This window comes from Indicator indicator, chromosome W (genome assembly GCF_027791375.1).
Source record: "Indicator indicator isolate 239-I01 chromosome W, UM_Iind_1.1, whole genome shotgun sequence".
NCBI lineage: Eukaryota > Metazoa > Chordata > Aves > Piciformes > Indicatoridae > Indicator > Indicator indicator.
Genome location: NC_072052.1, coordinates 31445 through 49452, shown reverse-complemented (window position 1 = coordinate 49452; position 18008 = coordinate 31445). Strand labels below are relative to the sequence as shown.

General features: G+C 46.3%; 1 pseudogene; it reads left to right on the top strand.

Annotated features, from left to right (window-relative positions):
* Positions 1-13129: 13129 nt before the first annotated feature.
* Positions 13130-13858, top strand: LOC128979115 (NADH-ubiquinone oxidoreductase chain 2-like; annotated as a pseudogene).
* Positions 13859-18008: the final 4150 nt, after the last annotated feature.

Below are 18008 nucleotides of genomic sequence, written 5' to 3'. Positions count from 1 at the left end.
GCACTAGAATCTGCATGTAAATATTGATAAAATGTTACTCATATTTTTAATATTAGTAATAGTAATTTTCATAGTTCGTAAATTAATAACCTTATTCATTACAGGGATTTGGACTCAATGCTCTCTGGAGGTTCCTCCCAACCTCTAACATTCTGTGATTCTGTGATATTTGCTTTCACCAGACGTCAGCCTACAAATACGTAGCACCCCAAAACATGAAAAAACAGCAATACTGAAATAACACTTACTACCTACCCCCCCTGTTATATTCTTCTCTCTATTATATTCACCTCTCTATTATATTCCCTTCTCTATTATATTCCAAAAATCCTGGCAATCTGGGGAATTCCCCACTGACTGGAAAAGGAGAAACATTACTCCCATTTTCAAAAAGGGTAAGAAGGAAGAACTAGGGAACTACAGGCCAGTCAGTCTCACCTCGGTGCCTGATAAGATCATGGAGCAGATTCTCCTGGAGGCACTACTGAGACAGAAGAAGAGCGAAGAGGTGATTTGGTACAGTCAGCATGGGTTTACCAAGGGAAAATCCTGCCTGACAAACCTGGTGGCCTTCTATGAACAGGTGACAACATTAATAGATGAGGGGCAAGCAACTGACGTCATTTACCTGGAACTGAGCAAAAACTTAGACACTGTCCCACACCACATCCTGGTCTCCAAACTGGTGAAACACGGGTTTGACGGGTGGACCACGAGATGGATAAAGGACTGGCTTGATGGCCGCACCCAAAGAGTGGCTGTCAATGGGTCCATGTCCCAGTGGAGGCCAGTGACAAGCAGAGTCCCTCAGGGCTCAGTCCTGGGACCGGTCTTGTTCAACATCTTTGTCGGTGACATGGACAGTGGCATTGAGTGCACCCTCAGCAAGTTTGCTGATGACACCAAGCTGTGTGGTGCAGCAGACATGCTGGAGGGAAGGGATGCCATCTAGAGGGACCTTGACAGGCTGGAGAGGTGGGCACAAGCCAACCTCATGAGGTTCAACAAGACAAAGTGCAAGGTCCTGCATCTGGGTCGAGGCAATCCCAAGCACAAATACAGGCTGGGCAGTGACTGCCTAGAAAGCAGCCCTGAGGAGAGGGCTGAAACAGTGTATGGCTGCACAAGCTCTCTCTGTCTCAGCAAGGCTGTGATTAACATAGAATCATAGAATCAGTCAGGGTTGGAAGGGACCATAAGGATCATCTAGTTCCAACCCCCCTGCCATGAGCAGGGACACCTCACACTAGATGAGGCTGGCCAGAGCCTCATCCAGCCTGGCCTTAAACACCTCCAGGGATGGGGCCTCAACCACCTCCCTGGACAACCCATTCCAGGCTCTCACCACTCCCATGGTGAAGGACTTCTTCCTCACTTCCAGGCTGAATCTCCCCACTTCCAGCTTTATTCCATTCCCCCTAGTCCTGTCACTACCTGATATCCTAAAAAGTACCTCCCCAGCTTTCTTGTAGGCCCCCTTCAGATACTGGAAAGCCACAATAAGGTCACCTCGGAGACTTCCCTTCTCCAGACACAACAGCCCCAACTCTTTCAGTCTGTCCTCATAGGAGAGGTGCTCCAGCCCTCTGATCATCCTGGTGGCGTTCCAGCATGTCCATATCCCTCTTGTAATATCGGCTCCAGAACTGGACACAGTACTCCAGGTGGGGTCTCACCAGAGCTGAGTAGAGGGGGAGAATCACCTCCCTTGACCTGCTGGCCACACTTCTCTTGATGCAGCCCAGGATTTGGTTGGCTTTCTGGGCTGCAAGTGCACATTGACAGCTCATTTTGAGCTTCTCGTCCACTAGCACCCCCAAGTCCCTCTCCTCAGTGCTGCTTTCTAGTCAATCACTGCCTAGCCTGTATTTGTGCTCAGGATTGTCTCGACCCAGATGCAGGACCCTGCACTTGGTCTTGTTGAACCTCATGAGGTTAGCTTGTGCCCACCTCTCCAGCCTGTCAAGGACCTTTTGGATGGCATCCCTTCCCTCCAGTGTGTCTGCTGCACCACACAGCTTGGTGTCATCAGCAAACTTGCTGAGGGTGCACTCAATGCCACTGTCCATGTCACTGACAAAGATGTTGAACAAGACCGGTCCCGGGACTGATCCCTGAAGGACTCCACTTGTCACTGGCCTCCACTGGGACATGGACCCATTGACAGTCAATCTTTGGGTGCGGCCATCAAGCCAGTTCTTTATCCATCTCGTGGTCCACCCATCAAACCCATGTTTCACCAGTTTGGAGACCAGGATGTGGTGTGGGACAGTGTCGAAGGCTTTGCTCAGGTCCAGGTAAATGACATCAGTTGCTCGCCCCTCATCTATGAATGTTGTGACCTTGTCATAGAAGGCCACCAGGTTTGTCAGGCAGGATTTGCCCTTGGTAAACCCATGCTGACCGTACCAAATCACCTCTTCACTCTTCTTCTGTCTCAGTAGTGCCTCCAGGAGAATCTGCTCAATGATGAAGTACATGCTAAACATACAACTATGTTACTCTACTCTCCACCCAAATCATGGTAAGACATCACCTCTGGGAAGAAGGAGATTAGAGCTAAGGTGTAAGATCCGAAGGCAGGATTGCCTTTTTGGGAGGAAAAGACTGAAAACATAACAGGAACAGTTGATAGGCTGTATTCTTCTTCCTCCAGCCAAGACAGGGACCCCTTCTTGGTAAGAAGGGCACCTTCAATATATGGCTTAACTTTTGCTGCATTACTATTATATATTGGCCCTATTGTAAAGATTTGCACCTCCAACTTTGTCAGATGTTACCCAGGAATTACGAACTCAAACTTGATTTTTTCACTTATTACATTAATCAAAGGCAATTTCAAATTTGTTGTATCCATTGCTTCAAGAAATTAAATCAATTTTTAATTTTGTGAAACTGTCTTAGTTGAAGTCCTTATCAGGGCTCTGAAACAGACACATGCTGACTTTGCTAAACCACTTCACTGAAAGCCCTTTGCGCTCTGAAACAATCAAACATCAAGATCTTACCTTTAAGGCAATAGGATTACACTGTGTTCTGACAAGAAAGGCAACATTGACTACACTCAGCGCAATCATCCAGAAAAGTCTGTACATACCCAAGTTACATCTCTGGACTTAAAAACATTTTCAAGACTGGAACATGTTGAGAGTCCCTTATAAAATGTAGGGCACTGGACCTTTCATGGACATTTTTTTCAGCAGCCAGTGCCTATTTATGATTTCTTCTACACTGACCTGTGCCTGGCTTTATTCTTTAGGAAAGGAAATAAATTCAAAAGATAGTGCTTTAATTCTAAAAACATTTTAACATTATTCTGAATGTACTTTCTGCTAAAAAAAAACCAGCTTTCAAGTTTAGTAATTCAGTATTCAACTTTAAAACACTCCTAAAGTTTCCCAGTATCATCCAACTCATACTTACAAGTCATTGTATTTGCAGTACAAAAAGTTATGCTCATTTTTAGAATAGGAAAACAAGTTTTAATGTGATTTTCCTCCTGCTCTTCATCTCCCATATCTCTTGTTGCAGGGGTATTTTATTGCTGTTTTGATACTTGGACTAAAGATTGTATACCTCCTGTGCAGGGGCCTACTCCTTGGAAGCAACCACAGGCTGCGCGGGCCTTCAGAAGCTGCTGGGCAAGGGAGTCAGATGCTGTGGCCTCAGCCTGCTGCTAGCTTCAGCCAGGAGCCTGAGGAGTGGGAGAGACACCCTCTCCGTGCACACCCAGCCTCCCCCTCATGGGCCTCGCTCTCTGAAAGCTCACACCAGACAGCCAGTGGAATAGGGACGGGGACAGAGTGTGGCAAGGAGTTCTGGGCCAGGCGCGGGCACCTACCCTAGCTGCCGGGATGGGGCTGAAGACTCACCCATGTCTCTTTCCCAAAAATAATTGCTTCCACACACCACCTCTCAGGGGTGGGAAGGGGACAGTGAGTAGGCGCTGCAGAGATGCAGTGGTAAGTACGCAATTCCCCCCGCCCAGTGGGGATGTGTCAGTGCCCTCAGCTGAGGGAGCAATTAGTGTTTTACAGAAACTCCAAAGCATAGCGGCAAGAATATCCCAAAGTGTACAGAGTCCCTTACACCACACCCAAACACTAATTAATTTAAACTTTCCATCACTATCCAATCTATTTGTGTTCAGTGTCATTCTTTTGTCCCTCTTGGGGCAATAGAGGATCTGCCTGGCCTTAAACCAGGACAGATTATTCGTAGCAGAGGATAGTTGCTGAGGGGAACTCTGCAAATTGGATTGGAGAAGTGCAGAGATGGAAAAGTTAAAATGGAAATCTGGGCATTGTTGGTTGGGCTCAAGGTTTTTGGCCGGGGTGACTGAGTGGGCCTTTTATGGGTTCTGAGGGGAAAGCTGGGCATGTAGCTGTGGCGTGGAGTCCCTCCTGCCGTTTCAAGGTGGCAGCGGTGATTCTGTAGACAGCAGTATCAGGGGAAAGCTTAAGAATGCGGTGCCTGCCCCTCTCCCCTTTGTTCTGTGCGGCGTGGTGGGCGGCATGGAGCGGGGGAGGCAGCAGTTCTAAGCAGACCAGACTTGGCTTGTCCTGCAGCAGTGGGGGCTAGCCACAGCAGGAAGGCGAGCAGTGGCTCCCAGAATCCAAGGCGGCAAGCCGTGGCTTTAGCTCGAAAGCTGCTCTCGAGGCCCATGGAGTGAGAAGGTGTCTTTGGCTGGTGTGGATAGAATGTGGAGTGGGCTAGGCTGCTGGCAGGCTAGCTGTAAACGACCTTAATGGTGAGAATGCCTCCCCCCTTTGTGTTCACTAAAGATGACTAGCTTTGCAGCTGCGAGGTAAGAGGTAGGGAGGCTTTTGCTGTCTGGGAAAGTGTTCTGGGAACCAACTAGCAGGAAAGTAAGAAGATATTTAAAAACCAGGCTTTGTATTCATTAAAAGAGTTGGCAGTGCTGGCAGTTGTTGGTGCAAACGCTCCTCGTCTCGGTGTGTTCATTGCAAGTGGCTGTGGGCACCGGGCTGGGGGGAGAAGCCTACGAAGAGCTCTCGAGAAGCCCAGTCAGATTCTCAGGGGTCTGCAACAGCCTACAACATCTGGTGACCCCGACGTGCACCAACTTGCCACTGAATATTACCCCTATGGGGTAGAAGACCTGTGGACCAGACTCTGACTGATGGCGGAGCCCTGGGTGGAACGCCAGGTTCGGCGCTTTCGAAAGCAGACTCCTCTTCTGCTCTGTGGTAACCTGATAACCCCTACTGGGTATGATGACGGTGATGCTCGCATTGGACGGAGCTCAGTCTGGAACACAGGACCCCCCTCTGCAGGGCGCTCCCAGACCCTTCCTCTTTCGGGAAGAGGAGTAAGAATATTCTTTTGGTGGATCCGTACACCTGAGGAACAGGTGTTAACGATGTCGTAGTGAATTCCATGGGAGTGAATTCCACAAAATCCATCAGTTTCAGTTGGTCATTAATATTAAAATAAGTGTTGGCAGCGGTTCCAGTCGCAGTGAATGTCCCGGGATCCAGTGTTCTTCAACTGGTAATTACTATTAACACAGGTGTTCACGGTGGTGTCAGTCGTGGTGGAATTCACAGGGTCACGGTTTCAGCTGCCCATTACTATTAAAATAAGAAATCGGTGGTCACAGTCGAAGTGAATCAGATCTGTGCATTCAGCCAAAAGAATCAAGATTCTAAAAGCATCAGAACTCTGACAAGGTAGCTGTCACGTACGGGAAGATGGGGGCGTAGTTCTCTACAGGGGAGAAGTCAATTCTATTTGTATTCATACACATATTCAAAAAGCAAGGTGTTAAGTTTGAGGAGCCGGCTTTACGTCTCTTGCTCGTTTGGTGTAAGAAAAATGGGGTACCAGTCGACTGGGTTTCTTTGTGGAAACCAGGGAGGAAGCAGGAAAGCGTCTCTTTGATGCCATAACACAGGGAGATGTGCTTGTCAATTCAGCTCTTACACCTTGGCACTTAGTAATTGACTCATTACGGCATCTTATGGTACATAGAATGGTTGCCGCAGTGGCTGCGGTGGCAATAGCACCCCCAGAGGAGGCTCAAAAGGATCAATTACACTTAGAGCCTCTGTCATCTCTTCCCTTTGAAGTTTACCTGCTGTCTTCAAGCAACGATTTCACAGACTTTAGCCACCCCATACCACCCTCTGCACCTCCGACAGACCCTATGGTCAGCTCCCGCGAACCTCTAACACCTGCTGTCCCTCTGATGGACTCTCCCGTTAGACCCCACGAACCTATCACACCCCCTGCCCCCTCGCTAGACCCTACAGTTAGACCCCGAGAGAGCGGTGCAGAGGCACTGCTCATTGATTTATTTTCCCTGCAAACTGCACATGGTGGGTATCCCCCGTCTGGAACTGTTGCTCAGAATTTGTCAGTTGTAGAACCTGCCACAGTATCGACCCAAGACCCTGATCTAGCTAAAATTTGGAAAAAGATAAAGGATCAGGCACTCCAAGAAGGAGACGTGGACTTATCCACATCTATCCTTGCCTGCCCGGTGATCCAGCACCCTGACCGGCTGGCTGAGTGGACTTCGATCCCATGGACTGTAATGCGTCATCTTAGAATGCAACATTGTTTTGGCTAGGCCCTGAAGCGGTGTTGCCAGCCACAGTGGGGGGGGGGGGGGGGGGGGGGGGGGGCAGGCAGCAGCTTTCTGTGGCTTTCCTACACCAAGCCCCAGCAGTTTGCCAGCCTTGAAGTTCTTTAAAGAAATGACACTCTGTTTTTTCCTCACCAGGAAACTAGTGAAAAAGCTTGCAAACAGAACCTTCATTCTCAAACTTGAAAACCTGCACACCTGCACATTTCTGAAGGCAACAGCTTGTGAACAACAGAAAAAAGTGCCTTTTCTACTGATGATTGCAATTTCCCCTCTTTCCCCCCCTTTTTTTCTCAGTCCCTTGTTTGCAGCCATTTATGGTCTGTAAGAACCTGTGTTCTGCTCTTAGAGTAACAATATTACGTTTTGTTAGGAAATGTATTTCACCGTCTTGTGAATGCAAACCTGAGATAGGTAGGTAGATAGATAGATAGAGAGATAGATAGATAGATAGATAGATAGATAGATAGATAGATAGATAGATAGATAGATAGATATTGCTTTTGTCATTGTTTCTGACTGTGAGGGATTTTGGAAATTTATTGTTTTCATGTTTGCAATCATTGTGTTCTCACAGTAGGCATAATGATTAATGCGTGCTTGTAAGACATATGTGGTGTTTGTGGTAAGGTATGTTAGGTGACACACAGGAATATTAAGCTATAGGTAACATAACTGTTTATAGGTCTTTAGTGATTGTGTTAAGTTATGTTCCCTAATGCATGAGCATGATAGCATGTGAGTGCTACTGGGTACTGGAATAACCTATTTTATGAGTTCATAGGTTAAGGGGTTTTTTTTCCTTCTTCTTTCTGGTTCGAACCTCCTTTTTTTTCTTTTTTTTTTTTTTTGAGTGTGCCGGCAATCTCAAAAGAGCTCTATATATGGTGAATAAGTTCTCATTTTGAAAAGCGCGCTTTATATAATGTAACATCTTTTTGGTTTTATTTTTCTGCGTATTGCTTGGATGGTTCCATTATCACATAGTTCTTTATGTTTTTAGGAATTTTTGGTATTAGCATGACTTAGGAGTTTATTTTAGGGACATTATAGAATGCTATTTTGGTCTTTGTGTTCACAAAAGTTTTAAAATAAGGATTATAAGAATATACAACACACAAAAAAAATGGTGTTGTTTTTTTTTTTTGTTACAGAGGTTTGCCCTAGGGAAAAACAAAGGCTAGGAAAGGGATTCATCTTTTCTTCCCTACAGGTTTTCATGATGCCAGCATGGCAGAGCCCACCCATGTCATGAGCTGACCATGCGGAAGTCAACGCACGGGCAGATCACCACAGTCAAATGAAGGCTGTTAACTGCGCTGACAGTCCACTGGCCACTAAGACCACTCACGTTGCCTGTCCTTTTTAACTGAGATCGAGAATGTCAGCCCAAAGCTGATCGCACAAGTGTACCCCTAGAAAAACATCTCATTTGGGACTGAATATCACAACGCTTTAATGTCATCTAATTAGGGAATATGTTCACATGAATTTGTATGTTAACTCACCAGAATGTCATAGTTAAGTGGTACTCTCAAATGGTTAAAGGGGAAATGGCACAAGCTCGTAGCTTATCAGGATGGCTCACCCCACTCCCCTAAAAACAGAAAAGGGGGAATGTCAGGGGAGACGCTACACAGCAGGTCATGTAAAGCAGCATATACCTTGAATTATTTGTTTCTCAGAATAGTACGAACCCTGTAATATTAACTCATTTCTTGTCATTACAGTCAGCGAGCGACCCTTTGGCAGGAAAAGGCCCCAGTACAGGTCCTCAATTTACAAGTCCATGTTTGGGAAGGCCCTTTTGATCTTATCACTTGGGGCTTTAAGCACCATAGCTTTAAGCATTGAATATTTAGTGTGATATAGTACTATAATCTTAGGTATACTCACTCTGCTTTCAAGCCACATTAGCTTGCCTAAAAGCTGAATGCATAGCAGTTAGCATAATCTTGCTTTATATTGCTACAATAAAGCATTAACTCTGCTAGGTGAGCTGACATGGTCAACGAGATAAGACATCCAAGAATCGCTTTGTTGCTAATTCATAGTCCTGGTTGTAAAACACCATTGATGTAACTTGCAAACTTGAGTCACCATTTTGAGATCTATGTATGAGAATATTGCAAAGGGGTAGCTGTTGTTTATTGTACAAATCTGGACCCTGACAGTACAGTGTCGCCCTGACCGTGAAGGGGCCCCTGCGGTGGAGATGATGCTGTATCTTATTTTGAAAAGAAAAGGGGGAGGTGTGGTTAGAATGTGGAGTGGGCTTAGCTGCTGGCACTGGGCTGGGAGGAAAAGCCTACAAAGAGCTCCCGAGAAGCCCGGCTGGATTTTCGGGGGCCTGCAACAGCCTACAACAGGCTGGCAAAGCCGCTTTTTGTAGCTCAAGAGGTGGCAGCGGCTTTGATCTGTACTGTGGCAATAGAAGCAACAGCAGCTCTGTCGTTCCCCTATATCGGGCAGTGACGGTTGTTACCTCTCCCCTGATTTTCAGATCATTCTGAAAATGGCACCTAGCACCTGGTTACGCCTCTCGGTGGGTTGTAGTGTAGCCACTCCCTCTCTTGGGGGAAAGCTGTTGTAGCCAGATGTGGCCATGACTTGATACGCTATCGCCCAGTGGGGAACAGTGTGCCTGCGCATGGTGCGCACATGTGTAGCTCGGGGCCACGGCTGGAAGCGGTCAGCACTGGGCTTGGGAAAGGTCCATGCAGTTTTAGTTTTAGTGTGCTGTTTCCTGGAGGGTTGGAAGGAGTTGATGAACCTGATCGTTCTGGCTTGATTGCCCCAAGGGGTGGAAACACGCCCTTTGAGCAGATGGAGATTCTATTGAGAAGTTATGAGGTTTTTTTCCAGGTGACCAGGATGTCCATGGAATCCATGAAGAGCTTGCACTGTAGAAGAATGTTGCTGAAGAGCTTCCATCAGATGAGGGAAAAGAAGTGGAATGAACGGTTACCTGAGCCTGAACAAGAGACTATTTGGAAGGACGCCCAGATGAAGACTTGAACTTTGTTCCACATATCATCTAAAGATTGTTTCTAATTTGATAATATGTTTTGGGTGCAGGAATTATGGTATGAAATAAGGAGTGGCATGTGGCAGTTTAGGCTGGGTTCCTCCCGTTACTGCCACATAAGTTACACCTCTGTGATGGTTTTAAAGACTGTCTTTTTAATTTTTCTTCACAAAGTTCAAGCAGAGAAGGTTAGAGAATGTAAATAAATCACGACTGGGTGTAAGAAAGCAAAATAATGATTATTCTAAACACTTCAATTGGAGAGACAGAAAGGTTTAAGAATCACTACTCAAAACAAGGTTGGGGAGTTGGGCAATTCGCAACTTGCTGGGCTTCTGTCTGGCTGCTGCTTCTTCTTTTCTGGCTGAAGATAACACACTGACCTTGACGAGCTAAGTCTAACAGCCTCTCTGCTTCTTGACTCTCTGCCTTCTGCCAGGGGTGTATGGGGGAATTCCTTCTGGTTTGGGGGAGAGGCCCCTTGGGAGAGGCCCCTTGGGGGAAGCAAACGGAGCTTGGTTGTGCTTTTCTGTTGATTGCATATATTTGTAAATGTTGTGAATACTGTATATTTGTACATATTCATTGCATTTCATCATAGATTGTAGATTTGCTTATAAATACAGCGTTCATTTGATTCCAGACTGAGCTAGCCTGGTTATTGTTGGTGTGGGGGGATTTCAGCTCTCACATTATTTTTGGCATGCCAATGCGAGGTAATTGCTTGCATGATTTATTTCTGCTCAGATTAGGAAGCAAAATGAAGCTGTTTTGGATTCTGTGGCATTTTATTTCCTCTGTTACCAGTGTGATCATCTACAGATGGGCCATTTCCTCCATGATAGACAAGATTGTGAGATATGTGGCATATGAGTTGTTTCTTTGGGCTAAGAACAAGTTACTAAAAGTTGTTGAATTCTGTTATGGTTTTATCGGACTAGGAAGATATGGTAAATCAACTATAAATCTGCTAGCAGATGCATTTGAGTTTGCTATTCCTCTTACATCTACAGAGGGTTGTATGAACCAATGGTACCCTAGATATTTTATGCTAAGCTTGAATCTGGTGTTTATTGGAATAAACATATGGATGCTGGTAGCACTGTATAGAGTAAGACATGGGGCTACTTGCTCTTGCAGCCTGCATATACGTAAAAGGAAAAATAGAAAAGCTCAGAGAGATTCAGAATTAGGGTCTGATTCTGATTGCAGCGTCCAGGAGATCACAATTAAGTGCAGGGAAGAGAAGGCTTGTGCGAAAGCTGCCAATAACCTTGACACAGAGCCAGAAGCAGCAGCTGCAGAATCTCTGCCAGTAGCTGCCAGGATCTCAGATAACAGCTGTGACTACTCAGGCAGGCACCATTAACGAGGCACAGTCTCTTCCTCCCTCTGCTGCCGATATGGACGCTGCAGGGTCTCAAAGCATACCTGCTGAGTCTGCACAGAATCCTTCTGTTCCTGCTGATTCTGCACAGAATCTCTTTGCTCCTGCTGACTCTGCTGCGAATGTGAAAGCTAAACCAGTGAATTTAGTTGTTACTGTCACCAGAAAGTGCAATGGAGCTGCAGGAGGAGGTGCAGATGCTGCAGGAGAGGGTGCAGAAGGTGCAGAAGGAGGTCAGGATCCTTCTGTTCAGGGTCCCCCTGTTAAGAAAGATCCTTCTGATGAGGAAGAGAAGGTTAGCCTTAAAAGTCTGGCAGACCTCTTGAGACCACACAGGGATGATGGAGATGTAGGTCAGGATGTGGGCCCTAGTAAATTAGCAACTGCTGGAAGTGCTTCTGAACTACAGGAAATTGCACGGAGGATTGCAGTAGGAGTATGGGGACAGCGAGCTCAAGATGATGATGAGGAGGAGGATGATATACAGTCAACTAATGCACCCAGACAGGAAATTAGACATGTGAGGAAGGATTACATCAGAGGAGACAGTGAGCCAATCCTGTCTTGGCTGGGCCGTTGCTATGATATGGGAGCCCCAGCCTTGGTGGTAGGCGACAAGTCGGCCTCCCAGTTGGGGCCGCTCTAGAAAGATACGGGCATAGACAGGCATCTAGGCAAGTGCATTGGTAAAGTTTCTCTGTGGGCAGGCCTCTTACTGGCAGGCCTGTTGAGGTACCCCAGCAGAGATGATTTACCATGGAACCCTAATCCTTGGACAGCATTAGATGAGGGAATCAAGCGTCTGAGAGAGTTTGCTGTGAGAGAAGTGATGTATGGAGATCATAAGACACTGAACGCTGATGAAATTCCTGTGGGAACAGGCCTTGCCAAAAAGCTCATTAAGCTTGCTCCTCCTAATTATGCTACTATTCTGGCAAGCAGAATTGTGGCAAGAAATTATGGTGGAGTGCCTCCTACTGTTGGCCATTTCACTGACCAAATGAGGCAATTGGAGGATAGTCTCACACGTGCTTCTTTGGTTGCAGCCATTGAAACTCTGACTGGAAAGATTGAGAATTGCATGAAAGAGCTGAAGGAGGAATTTAAAGCCTCATATCCAACTTGATGAAGAGGGATGATGCTGATTCCTCTTCCTCCAGATGGATACAAGTTTCAGCTGTCAGGAACAGACATCCTCCAAGAAGGACATTCCAAAATAGGTCAAACCAGTTTCCCAGAACAACTCTGATAGCTCCAACAGTGACTCTAATTCTGGTGCTGGACGTTGTGCCAGCTGTACATGTGGAATTAATCCCCACAATTAGGGGTGCCCATCTGTCATGCAGTGATCCATGATGCTTTGGAGAAAGGTGGAGCTCCAGAACACATTCAGTTCATCGATGATATCATCGTCTGGGGTGAAACTGCTGAAGAAGTCTTCGAGAAAGGTAACAAAATCATTGACATTCTCTTGCAAGCCGGTCTCACTATCAAGCTGTGGTGAAGGCACCTTATGCCTAGAATTATGCCCCCAAATACCAGCAAACTTGTCCCAATATGTTTTGGTAAGTCCCCCCTTCCACCCTCCTTCCAGGAGAGGAGGACAAAGGCCCCGGCACCAACCTGTCTCCTAAGGAGTAAACAAGTATGCTCATGCTCTTTCCATCTAAGGTCATAATTCTAGCTTCACCCATTCTATAGGTTGAAGCAGGTTGTTGACAAGTGTGGCCATTGGCCATATCCAGACTCGAGAAATCTATAAGTACTACTCCCTTTGTTTACCAACTTGCTCTCTCCTTTTGCTTTCTCTCGCTGCGTAAGCTCGTGCTGTGTAAGCTGTAAGTATTCTCACTCCCACATGCAGGCATACTAGAGGCCTCTGCAACACGAAAAGAATCCAGCTCCCCGAGCTGCTCGAGGAACCAGCATAGATGATCCCTTCGCTGATGCAGAAAGCCAGCGTCGTAAGCCCAGTTGACAGGACTGAGGAAAGCCCCGAGGGTAAGCTTTAGCCCAGACGGGGAGGGACTAGCCCAAGCCTGGCAGTCCAGAACTGCTGCAGCCATAAGCAGCTAATCAAGCAGCAACGCATTCTGCATGACCCCCCGCTGTGATGGTCATAATCAATGCCTGAACCACAGGACAATGAGATATCTCCCAACTAACCAACACATCATCCTGTTTCCTTTTAACAGCAGCAATTGCCATAAAACTTGGCCTAGTGCCATTCCACTTTTGATTCCCAGAGGTCCTCCAAGGCTCACCATTAACCACAGCCCATCTATTATCAACAGTTATAAAACATCCCCCCATCACCATTCTCCTCCTTACATCCAACTCCCTCAACCCCTACCTTCTAACCCTAATAGCTATCACCTCAACTGCCCTAGGTGGTTGAATAGGCCTCAATCAAACGCAAATCCAAAAAATCCTAGCCTTTTCCTCCATTTCCCACCTAGGATAAATAACCATTATCCTCATCTACGCCCCCAAACTAACCCTTCTAACCTTCCTTCTCTATACCCTCCTAACCACCACTATCTTCCTCACCCTTAACACATCTAACATAATAAATCTATCAACATTAATAACCTCCTGAACAAAAACCCCCATACTCAATGTAACCCTCATACTAACCCTCCTATCCCTAGCTGGTCTTCCACCCCTCGTCGGATTCCTTCCCAAATGACTTATTATCCAAGAACTCACTAAACAAGAAATAACCACAGCAGCCCTAATCATCACCCTCCTATCCCTACTAGGCCTGTTCTTCTACGTTTGCCTCACCTACTATAACAATCATCCTCCATCCCTAATCACCACACAAGCGTGACAAGGTGAAAGGACCTGCCACAGAAATCCAGTTTCTGGGAGTGCGGTGGCAAGATGATCACCGTCACATTCCAATGGATGTGATAGTCTCCACCATGGCAAATCCCACCAATAAGAAAGAAACTCCATGGTTTTTAGGTATAGTGAGATTTTGGAGAAAACACATTCCTGGATACACGAGGACGTCCTCTTGGTTTCTGGGGTCGTGGTTACAGAGGTTCAGAATCAAACTACACTCCAACAGAGAAAGAGAATTTAGCTGATTATGAATGAGTAAAAGATGCTTCTGAAGTGATTGGAACTGAGTCACAACTTCTTCTAGCTCCTAGATTGCCAGTTCTGAATTGGATGTTCAAAGGCAAAGGTTCTTCACCACATCATGCAACAGATGCTACCTGGTCTAAGTTGATGGCTCTGATAACACAGAGAGATCGAATGAGAAATCTCGAAAGGCCTGGTTTGGTGGAGGTGATCACAAACTGGCCAGAAGGCACAAGCTGTGCAAAACCTCCAGATGAGAGAGTAACTTGTGCGGAGGAAGCTCCCCCTTACAGCGATCTGTCTGATGATGACAAGAAATATGCTTTGTTCACAGACGGTTCCTGTCGTCTTGTTGGAAACATGCAGAGATGAAAGGCTGCAGTGTGGAGTCCAACATGCAGGGTTGCAGAAGCAAGAGACGGAGAAGGAGAATCCAGTCAATTTGCAGAGATAAAAGCTGTCCAGCTATCTCTTGACGTAGCTGATCATGAGAGATGGCCAAAGCTTTATCTCTACTCCAACTCATGGATGGTAGCAAATGCCTTCTGGGTTTGGCTAAAAGACTGGAAAAAGAATGGATGGCAGAGAAAAGGAAAGCCGATCTGGGCTGCAGATCTGTGGCAAGACATTGCTGCTCGCATTGAGAGAATCCCAGTCAAAGTGAGACACATCGATGCTCACATTCCCAAGAGCAAATCTACTGAGGAACAACAACACAACCATCAGGCAGATCTAGTGGCAAGAGTTTCCCAAATGGACACAAACTCTGATCTTGATCCTGATCTTGACTGGAAACACCGAGGTGAGCTGTTCTTAGCTCGGTGGGCCCATGACTCGTCAGGACATCAAGGCAGAAATGCAACCTACTGATGGGCTCGTGACAGATCCATTGACATTTCCATGGATGCTTTCACACAAGTCATCCATGACTGTGACATTTGTGCTGCTATTAAGCAGGCAAAGAGAATCAAGCCCTTATGGTACGGTGACCGATGGTCTAAGTACAAGTATGGGGAAGCCTGGCAGATTGACTACATCACTCTACCCCGTACTCGATCTGGTAAGCAATATGTGCTGACTATGGTAGAGGCAAGCACTGGATGGCTGGAATCTTATCCAGTTCCTCATGCAACTGCACGTAACACCATTCTTGGTCTGGAGAGACAAATCCTGTGGAGACACGGAACTCCAGAGAGAACTGAGTCAGACAATGGTGTGATGGTAGGGCCATGACACATGGCCCAGTACAAATCCAGACAGGCCTTAAGATGTAGACAGGTCCCTTTCTTTCCCCTCCTTCCCGCAAGAAAACAGGGCAATGTGGGAAAAGGAACAAAGGGGACAGGACTCTTGCCTGTCTGGTAAACAAGATGCTTCTCTGGGGTCAGAGCACGTAGCTGACCACTGATCCCCCAGATACAAGATCCTTGCTTCTGCCTTTTATGGTCATAGCCTGGCAGAACGCTTTTCTATTGGGTAGCTACACGTTAGCTTCAGTGCCCCATTGGGCCGATTGACGTCTGGCATTTTGTATATATACAAGTGACTTGGTAGTCACCTTGCCTTGCTCAAGCTTTGCTCAGGTCTGCTGAAGCCTTGCTTCAAGTCTCACCACCTCGAGTAGCCCTACCCTGCCTCGAGTGTCTGTTCCAGAGCCTGAGATAAAGCCACGAGTCATATACGTGCAAGTCGGAGAAGTCACAAGCCTAGAAAGCCAGAGTCACCGAGCCTGCTTCCCCTTGCCACCAGAATCGTGCCGTGCCTCAGTTTACCCAGGAACCACGCAAGTGCCCGTCACCAAGAGAATTGTTAACTGCCTGCCGTCCGCTGAAGCCAGACCAGCCTGGGACCACGCGGTAAACCTTTCTTGCCGGCAATATGCCGTGCTGCACCCTATGAGAGTGCCCCACAGCTAATACAGCAACAGCAGTATCCCTCACGTGGGGGAAAATAGCTGTGAGTAACCAATTTACTGCCGTTTGGGTTTAACGGTTCTTATCGAGCCTCCTCCCCGTTGTAACTGAGCGTTAACTGCTCTCAGGGACCTTCTCTTTCCAAGTTGTTGCCTCCTAATTTGTATAGAATAGTTTGTATTTGCCCTGAGACTGCATAATCCTTTGTAAATATATCTTCCAACTGTACAAACGATCCTTTCAACAAGTTTTGGCATATTTCATTAATAAAGGGTGTGGTGGTTTGAAACTGTCTTTTTAATTTTTCCTTGCAAAGTTCAAAACAGAGAAAGTGAAAGAATGTAAATAAGTCACTATTGGGTGTAAGAAAGCAAAATAACGATTGTTCTAAACACTTCCATTGGATAGATAGAAATGTTTAAGAACTATTACCCAAAACAAAGTAGGCATTCTGCACATTCTGCGTTCGGCAGTGGGGGCAGTTGCTGGGCTGTCTGGCTGCTGTTTCTTCTTCTCTTCTGGCTGAAGATAACACACTGACCTTGGCAGCTAAGTTAACAACTTTCTGCTTAACTAACTCTGCTTCTCTGTCCAGGGGGGTCTGGGGGGAAGCTCCTGGGAGAGGGAGGCCCCTTTGGGAGGGTCCCCTTGGGGGGAAGCAAAGGGAGATCGATTGTGCTTTTTCTGTTGATTGTATATATTTGTGAATGTTGTGAATTTTGTATATTTGTACATATTCATTGCATTTCATTGTAGATTTTAGACTCTGCTTGTAAATACAGCTTTTCATTTGCTTCCAGACTGAGCTAGCCTGGTTATTGTTGGTGGGGGGGAATTTCAGCTCACACCGACACACTTTTTATTTTTGGCGCTCCAACTCGGGGCTCGATTGCTTGTTTGATTTATTTCTGCTCAGATTAGGAAGCAAAATGAAGCTGTTTTGGATTTTGAGTAATTTTATTTCCTCTGTTATCAGTGTGATTGTCTACAGATGGGCTGTTTCCTGCATGATAGACAAGATTGTGAGATATGTGGCATATAAGTCGTTTCTTTGGGTTAAGAACAAGTTACTGAATGTTGGTGAATTCTGTTATGGTCTTATTGGGCTAAGAAGCTATGGTAACTCAACTATGGATCTGCTAGCAGACACATATGAGTTTGTTACTCCTCTTACAACTACAGAGGGTCTTTGTAACCAGTGGTACCCTAGATATCTTGTACTAGCCTTAATCTTAAATTTGTTGCTTCTTGGAATAATCATATGGCTACTGATAGCACTGTGTCAAGAAAGACATAAGGCTACTTGCTCTTCCAACTCTGCTGTGAATGTGAAAACCAAGCCAGTAAATTTGGTGGCCACTGTAACCAGAAAGCGTAAAGGAGATGCAGATGCTGCAGGAGATGGTGCAGATGGAGATGAGGGTCCTTCTACTCAGGGTCCCTCTGTTAAGAAAGATCCTTCTGATGAGGAAGAGAGGGTTAGCCTTAAAACTCTGGTAGACCTCTTGAGACCCCACATGGATGATGGAGATGTAGGTCAGGATGTAGACCCTAGTAGATTAGCAACTGCTGGTAGTGCCTCTGAACTCAAAGAAATTCAACGGAGGATTAAAATAGGATTATGGGGACAGCGACCTCAGGATGATGATGATGATGATGAGGATGAGGATGACATACAGTCAGCTAATGCACCCAGACAGGAAATTAGACATGTGAGGAAGGATTACACCAGAGGAGATAATGAGCCAGTCCTGTCTTGGCTAGCCAGGTGTTTTGATATGGGAGCTCCAGCATTGGTGGTAGGTGACAAGTCAGCCTCTCAGTTGGGGATGCTCTCAAAAGATACAGGCATAGACAGGCATCTAGGCAAGTGCATTGGTAAAGTTTCTCTGTGGGCACGCCTCCTACTGGCAGTCTCGCTGAGGTACCCCAGCAGAGATGATTTACCATGGAACCCTAAGCCTTGGACCACAATAG